The sequence below is a fragment of the Salvelinus alpinus genome, chromosome 30 (assembly GCF_045679555.1).
Source record: "Salvelinus alpinus chromosome 30, SLU_Salpinus.1, whole genome shotgun sequence".
NCBI classification, from domain to species: Eukaryota; Metazoa; Chordata; class Actinopteri; order Salmoniformes; family Salmonidae; genus Salvelinus; species Salvelinus alpinus.
In genome coordinates, this window is record NC_092115.1 from 15,399,596 (window position 1) to 15,407,569 (window position 7,974).

General features: G+C 40.5%; 1 long non-coding RNA gene across 1 annotated transcript; it reads right to left on the reverse strand.

The window, feature by feature from the left end:
• Positions 1-4,817: 4,817 nt before the first annotated feature.
• On the reverse strand, positions 4,818-7,974 carry LOC139560540 (uncharacterized). The gene is made up of 2 exons (XR_011671983.1): positions 7,526-7,974; positions 4,818-5,207 (listed from the first exon to the last, which is right to left on the reverse strand). It is a non-coding gene; the product is annotated as an uncharacterized lncRNA (long non-coding RNA).

Below are 7,974 nucleotides of genomic sequence, written 5' to 3' on the forward strand. Positions count from 1 at the left end.
TTATAAATAATGAATTACTGGTTATACTGCTTATGATCTTTTTTATAAATTAAAATGGCCAATTTGGGTGCAATCAATCAGCCTAACCTCTCCAAAATAAAACCACACTTCAACAAAACAATGCATCAGGAATACCAATCCAACTCGCCTCCAACCACAGTTTTATCAGGAAAAGATCAAGCATCTGCACTGCAGGTAAATTGCAGTTACAGTGGGGCAAAAAAGTATTTAGTCAGCCACCAATTGTGCAAGTTCTCCCACTTAAAAAGACGAGAGAGGCCTGTAATTTTCATCATAGGTACACTTCAACTATGACAGACAAAATGAGAAAAGAAAATCCAGAAAATCACGTTGTAGGATTTTTAATGAATTTATTTGCAAATTATGGTGGAAAATAAGTATTTGGTCACCTACAAACAAGCAAGATTTCTGGCTCTCACAGACCTGTAACTTCTTCTTTAAGAGGCTCCTCTGTCCTCCACTCGTTACCTGTATTAATGGCACCTGTTTGAACTTGTTATCAGTATAAAAGACACCTGTCCACAACCTCAAACAGTCACACTCCAAACTCCACTATGGCCAAGACCAAAGAGCTGTCAAAGGACACCAGAAACAAAATTGTAGACCTGCACCAGGCTGGGAAGACTGAATCTGCAATAGGTAAGCAGCTTGGTTTGAAGAAATCAACTGTGGGAGCAATTATTAGGAAATGGAAGACATACAAGACCACTGATAATCTCCCTCGATCTGGGGCTCCACGCAAGATCTCACCCCGTGGGGTCAAAATGATCACAAGAACGGTGAGCAAAAATCCCAGAACCACACGGGGACCTAGTGAATGACCTGCAGAGAGCTGGGACCAAAGTAACAAAGCCTACCATCAGTAACACACTACGCCGCCAGGGACTCAAATCCTGCAGTGCCAGACGTGTCCCCCTGCTTAAGCCAGTACATGTCCAGGCCCGTCTGAAGTTTGCTAGAGAGCATTTGGATGATCCAGAAGAAGATTGGGAGAATGTCATATGGTCAGATGAAACCAAAATATAACTTTTTGGTAAAAACTCAACTCGTCGTGTTTGGAGGACAAAGAATGCTGAGTTGCATCCAAAGAACACCATACCTACTGTGAAGCATGGGGGTGGAAACATCATGCTTTGGGGCTGTTTTTCTGCAAAGGGACCAGGACGACTGATCCGTGTAAAGGAAAAAATGAATGGGGCCATGTATCGTGAGATTTTGAGTGAAAACCTCCTTCCATCAGCAAGGGCATTGAAGATGAAACGTGGCTGGGTCTTTCAGCATGACAATGATCCCAAACACACCGCCCGGGCAACGAAGGAGTGGCTTCGTAAGAAGCATTTCAAGGTCCTGGAGTGGCCTAGCCAGTCTCCAGATCTCAACCCCATAGAAAATCTTTGGAGGGAGTTGAAAGTCCGTGTTGCCCAGCAACAGCCCCAAAACATCACTGCTCTAGAGGAGATCTGCATGGAGGAATGGGCCAAAATACCAGCAACAGTGTGTGAAAACCTTGTGAAGACTTACAGAAAACGTTTGACCTCTGTCATTGCCAACAAAGGGTATATAACAAAGTATTGAGATAAACGTTTGTTATTGACCAAATACTTATTTTCCACCATCATTTGCAAATAAATTCATTAAATCCTACAATGTGATTTTCTGGATTTTTTTTCTCATTTTGTCTGTCATAGTTGAAGTGTACCTATGATGAAAATTACAGGCCTCTCTCATCTTTTTAAGTGGGAGAACTTGCACAATTGGTGGCTGACTAAATACGTTTTTGCCCCACTGTATATGGGTTGTAGAAACAAACTATAGACAAGGAAATACTGTAGGTCGAAATTAGAGCTGACAGAATGAGCTCAATTGACAAATAATCAGTAGTTCTCAGTCACTCACTATTTGGTAAATTGGGAAACTGTCATGGTGAAATGCAGACACAGTAGATATCTGATGCCCTCTGGTGGTGGATAAAACACACTGCAAAGGTCCATGCCTAGCCAAGTTGCCTGTCAAAAAAACAGGATTGGCTGTCGTCAATTCCATATTAAATTCAAGCATTTCAGGACATAACAAGAAATTCTAAATTAATTGGAAAATTTGCTTTTTCTTTCTCCAATAATAACTGTATCCTTCTTACAGGAAATGCAGTTGGCCTAATATGGATAGGGTTCAAATGACAGAAGTGCTGGTTACTCCCCAGAGTCACCCCCATAAGTGTTAAACATGTGCACCCCTATAAAATGTTGGTTCATCCCACAATTAATTTTATAGGGCACCTTCAAAAGTCAATGTGCAATCTGAACCGCAACTGTGTGCAATCAATGTGAACAGTGATCATTTGATGTTAGGCTGATTGGATGAATAAATTCAGCGAATAAATAACCTACTATGGGGAGGTGAAAATCTAATTTGACATTTTAACAACTATCACCTGGTTTTAAACCAGGAAACAGCAAACTGTATTTTGCCATATAGCCGTTTCTATTAGGCTGTGTTTAGACAGGCAGCCCAATTCTGATAACTTTTTCACTAATTGGTCTTTCGACTAATCAGAATCAGATCAGCTCTGAAAAATATCTGGCGTGATTGGTCAATTTACAATTATTGGGGAAAATATCAGAATTGGTCTGCCAGTGTGAACGTAGCCTAGAACACCAAAATACAGGTTGGTTCCCAACTCGTTTCCCATTAATCTAATAACACAATTTGGGAGATGTCTTGATTATGACATGTATTATTCATAGTCTTGTTCTTTGTCACACAGCTCAACCTGACCTCAGAGCAATTCGTAGGACTTGGGAGATAAATATGTATCATCCATTTAGTACTATAGGGCTTGCAGTTACGTCAGAAATCGCCTAGCAACCGCACCAAGCTCCGTGTTGGAAGACCAAACAAACTGTCTGTTGAAAGTTTTCCAATCGTCCACATGAATGGTTGCGTTTTACTACCACTGGAAACTTTGGGAAGATTGCCCATTATTTCATTTTTCTAAGGACCCAGAAAACGGAGGCAGTGGGAGAACCTATTCAATGAAGTAAATAATGTTGGAAGTGATCAAAAACAATTATTTGAAAGCTTGCTACAGTAACTTCGTGTGCAGGCTAACCCAAATGAGCTAACGTTACTGTACTAACTTTACATACTGTACAGCTACGTGAATTAAATATCACCAGTTTGCTAACTACATATTAGCTAGTTAGCTATCTTGGAGTTACAACGATAAATACAAATGCATTTGTACCTACCTAACAGCCATGGAAGAGGGTGAAAGGGTTAACTAGTACTTCCAGCTGTCAGAACGGGAAAGTGGGCTACTCTGGATAGGGCAGGTAACGTTAACTTTGTGGGAAGACATTATGAACCTATTCTCCAGTTCCAGTCCCTAGCGAGAGAAACTGAGGACAGGGGGATATAGCAACATAATATTCAGGGCTGTCTAACTTGAACAAAATGCAGTCTGTTTCTTTGATGTTTTCTGTCCTAAAATACAGAGAGCAGTCAACCCCTGTCTGCAGATGAAGAGGTCCCAAGTTAAGGGTACAGCATTGTATACCATGGATTATATGTTAGCAAATTTTGTGAACCAAAATGCATTTTTTTAAGTCACAATGTATAAACCCATTACAACTGGAGCAGGCCAACCCTGCTAGGTGTGTAGGCTTCATTTTCAGCCCAGCACTAACTGATTCAATGTACCACACCTAATTAGTTAATATTCAAGTGTGCAATTGCTGGTCTGGTACAGAAGTCTGCTCACCCAGTAGATCAGGGATCAGTGGAGGGTGGTCGGAAACCTCTGGTATTGACTTTTTGTTCACCTGAAATTGTTTTAGTAATAATGGCCTACTTTGTAACAAAAATGTCTAACATTTTACATGAGTTAGCTTACTTGTAAACACTTTGAAATTATATGAAAGTGTTGATTCTTTGAAGTTAAGCATTTAAACTTGTTTGAATTGTTAAGCTAACTATTATTCAAGATTAACTTGTGTTGATTAATCACAGATCACAATTGTGCAATAAAGAGGGGAAGGTAATCTGTCTTTCATTTTTCTGTGTTGTATTCTTAAATTAACATTACATTTTTGTTCAGTCATAAGCTCTCCAATTAGTCTAATTTCATTGTCCAAAATTTTTCAGGATATCAGCCATGTGAACCCATTTTGCAGCTGATAATGGCATGCAATGCCAATGTAGCCATAGACCTACAGCAGTGGTTCTCATCTCCAGTTCCCCAACAGCACGCATTTTGTAGCCCTGGACAAACATACTTGATTCAACTCAGACTGCCTGATGATTAGTTAACAAGTTGAATCAGGTGTGTGTGTCTGCAGCTACAATAAACTGTACTGTTCGGGGGTACTTGAGGACCGGAGTTGGGAACCACTGGCGTACAGTATTAGCCTTATGAGCATTTACGATGCACCCCTTGACATTGTGCACCTGAAGCAGAGAATATCTTAACTCACACTGTTTACATATTGTTCAGCTATACGTTCTCAATTTTTTTTTAAATGATACCAGTAGACAGTGTATGAGGCAAACCATTATACTACATTTTGTACATGCCTTGTGCTGACTTTGTTTTTGGTGCAAATCCAATCGTTGTAATCTAGGTTATGAAATGTGTGAAAGCACAACTACCAAGTTCAAGGCCAGGTACTTTTCTCCAAGAAGGTCTGAGTGGCACTTGGAGGTGCCACTGTGATAATGAAGATGGTTTGCCTAAGACTACCACAACAATTGTCATTGTCTATACTAATTGTGTTTTAAAATGGTAAAAAAGAAAATAGTGGGGCTAAAATGTTTTATTCAATGGGGCTAGGCAAAGCAGAGATGACAATACTTTTAATTTCACCCATACAACAATAGTCTATTATTAAAGCACAATATGTTTACAATATCTTAAGCAACAGTCTTTCACACATTCCAAATTAAATGTTAGATATTCATATGGTTTAAGGGGGCACTTTTGTCATAATGACAAGGTGAATGTGCGCTGCTCAAATGGCACAACAGAATCATTCAGATTGACCAAAGCACAGCATATGACCATCTCATAACTGAGGGATGTCTCCTTTCATAACTGGAAAAGGACGAAGTAGAAACTGATGCAGTATTGCTCATCTTCACAGTGGGAATCCAGTTTACATGGGTGTCTTGATAGAGGTCAGCTGGTGAACCTACAGTAGTACATAAACAAATGAAAAGCACACCTCATGTTAAATATCACTTCTTCAGGTCACCTATACCATCAGTGCTCTTAATTATTTGGTTGTGTTTAACTCCTTCAGGTGTTTGTGCCATAAAGATTAAATATATTGTTGGGTTTGAACAACCAATAGTCAACACAGCAGGTTGTCCTATCCCCTCGAGGCCTTTGTCTTATGCTGTAATGCCCATACATTTTCCCTCTTATAAAGTTCTCAACAAATTATCATTGGGTTATCATATTAATGATAATCATATATCATATTAATGATAACCACACGTTTTTCTGGACTATTATGTCCTCCAGGCTATATGGATGTCATATTGTAGAATTTGCTTTTCATGGTCATTGCTAAAAGGGATCCAGCTTTTGTCAAATGAAAGACTTATTTGACATTTTGTAGCAGATTAGGAGAATTAGGTTAAGGTTAGGAAAAGGTTTAGCTAAAATGCACAACAAAATTATTTTGACAATTTGACAAAAGCTGGATCCCTTTTAGCCAGGACCCCTTTTTCATAGGCCTAGATTACATGATTGCATTCAAGACAATGTGTTTTTTATTGATCTGGTGTCAGTAGAGTAGGCCTAGGCTACCATTTTATTCTTTTAAATTCTGCTAATTTCTCCAGTAATATAACGTGTAGTAGAATTGCATGAAATGTTTATCAAAGGCCACATTTTTTTCCTGTGTAAATGCCACTACACGCTTACTAATAGCCTAAATTATGACTATCCAATATACTCATCACATTAGGAATAGTAGGTTTACATTAGTCTGCAAATGCGATGATAGAGGCATGCAATCCTTTGTTATAAAGGTGCATTTTTGTGGTGAAAAATAGCTTCCCGAAAAACTTTAAACTCACACTACGCATGCTAAATGCTAGACTACAAGCTACCTACTGTAGCTAGCTAATTTTGTCTAACTTAGTGTTGTTGTTAATATTTGGTTAGCATAACAGCTAAACTCGAAATCGATCAGACTTGACTTACCAGTGATGAAATGATCGTAGCAGACCGGTTACTGACTGCTGTCTGGGTTCAGGTCTTGACGGGCAAAAATACTTATTCACTTTTCTGACAGTTCTTGAGTCTTATCTTTGTGTCACCAATGGTGTTTCATGATTGCGGGGAATCTGTAAAACATATAGTCCTTGTCTTTCCTGCCTTAGAACAGCAAAATACTATACAGAAGGTGACCGTGGTCATGAATCGACTAGTTTTAGGCAATGTTATCATGCAGTTTGCGGTTGTTCGGCTGTTGTCAGAATAATTAATGCAGTGGTCTTCCAACCTGGCCGCCAGGAGGCGTCGTACGTCAATTGCAAACCCTCTATATGTTACGTTACGAATGGAATAGCGGCCATACAATATCATATGAATTGGAGGTCTTACAGCACATATGGATTATATGAAGTAAAGTGTCGTACAGTACATATTGGAGGACGTATAGCAATAAACGTCTTGCTCTGAGAACAGGCTGCTTGTTGCTTCGTTTAAGGTTAGGGGAAAGGTTAGTTAAAATGCTACAGTTGTCCCGACGCGACTTGTACCTTTTGGATTGCTAGAATGTCGCGGTATACGTCCACCCCGACCAATCGCCCTACTTTAGTTTCTGAATTAAGCGATCCTCACCTTATAGGAGCCACGTTCCAATTCTAACCAAGTGGGTTAACCCTATTGACGCGATGCGTAGGGTGTTTGGCTTTCACGCTGGGTCTCTATTTACAATATCATACTAAATGGAGGTACGTACACTAAAATATGTTCCAACCCATACTTCTTTCTTTATGGGTTGGGGCAAATGAACGTAATAGGCCGTTTTCAAAAGAAGAAGTTGCTTATGTGTCATCGATATGAGTCAAAAGCATTTATTCTAGTGTCAAAATGTAATATAAAGTGTAAATACGATAATTTACAGGAGGGTAGCGCTCCAGGAAAAGGGTTTGGAGTGAAAACCTACAGGAGGGTAGCGCTCCAGGAACAGGGTTGAGTGAAAACCTACAGGAGGGTAGCGCTCCAGGAACAGGGTTGGAGTGAAAACCTACAGGAGAGTAGCGCTCCAGGAAAAGGGGTTGGAGTGAAAACCTACAGGAGGGTAGCGCTCCAGGAACAGGGGTTGGAGTGAAAACCTACAGGAGGGTAGCGCTCCAGGAACAGGGTTGGAGTGAAAACCTACAGGAGGGTAGCGCTCCAGGAACAGGGGTTGGAGTGAAAACCTACAGGAGAGTAGCGCTCCAGGAACAGGGTTGGAGAGCCCTGTATTAGACTCTTGAGAGTTGTACTCACTGTGGTGTTGTCCAAGGTCTGGAGCTCCCACACGATGTGACCACCATACGGATAAACTCTCTCCCACACAGCTTCATCCTGGCGTCCTGCCCCTGGGTCACATACATCGCAACCATGGGGAACCACCATGAGAGACACGAGACACTTAGCATCCATGATGTTGATGATGATGATGATGTTTGCTCCCAAGTCAATGACTCAAACAGCCAATAGACGGAGCAGGTATTGTATGATGAGGTGAGGATGTGTGGCTACTTGTGAGAGCTTCCTAGGGTTTTATATAATGCTCTACAGTCTATGCCAGGCGGGGATTCTCACAAGGAGCCATTCGACCTTGCCCAAGGAAAAGGATGTCCTGATCTTGAGATCACCACTGTGGTGTCAAAAAGAGTTCCCATCAAGGCTGGAACTCTCGTATGAGATAAATACATGTCAACTAGTGATTTAAA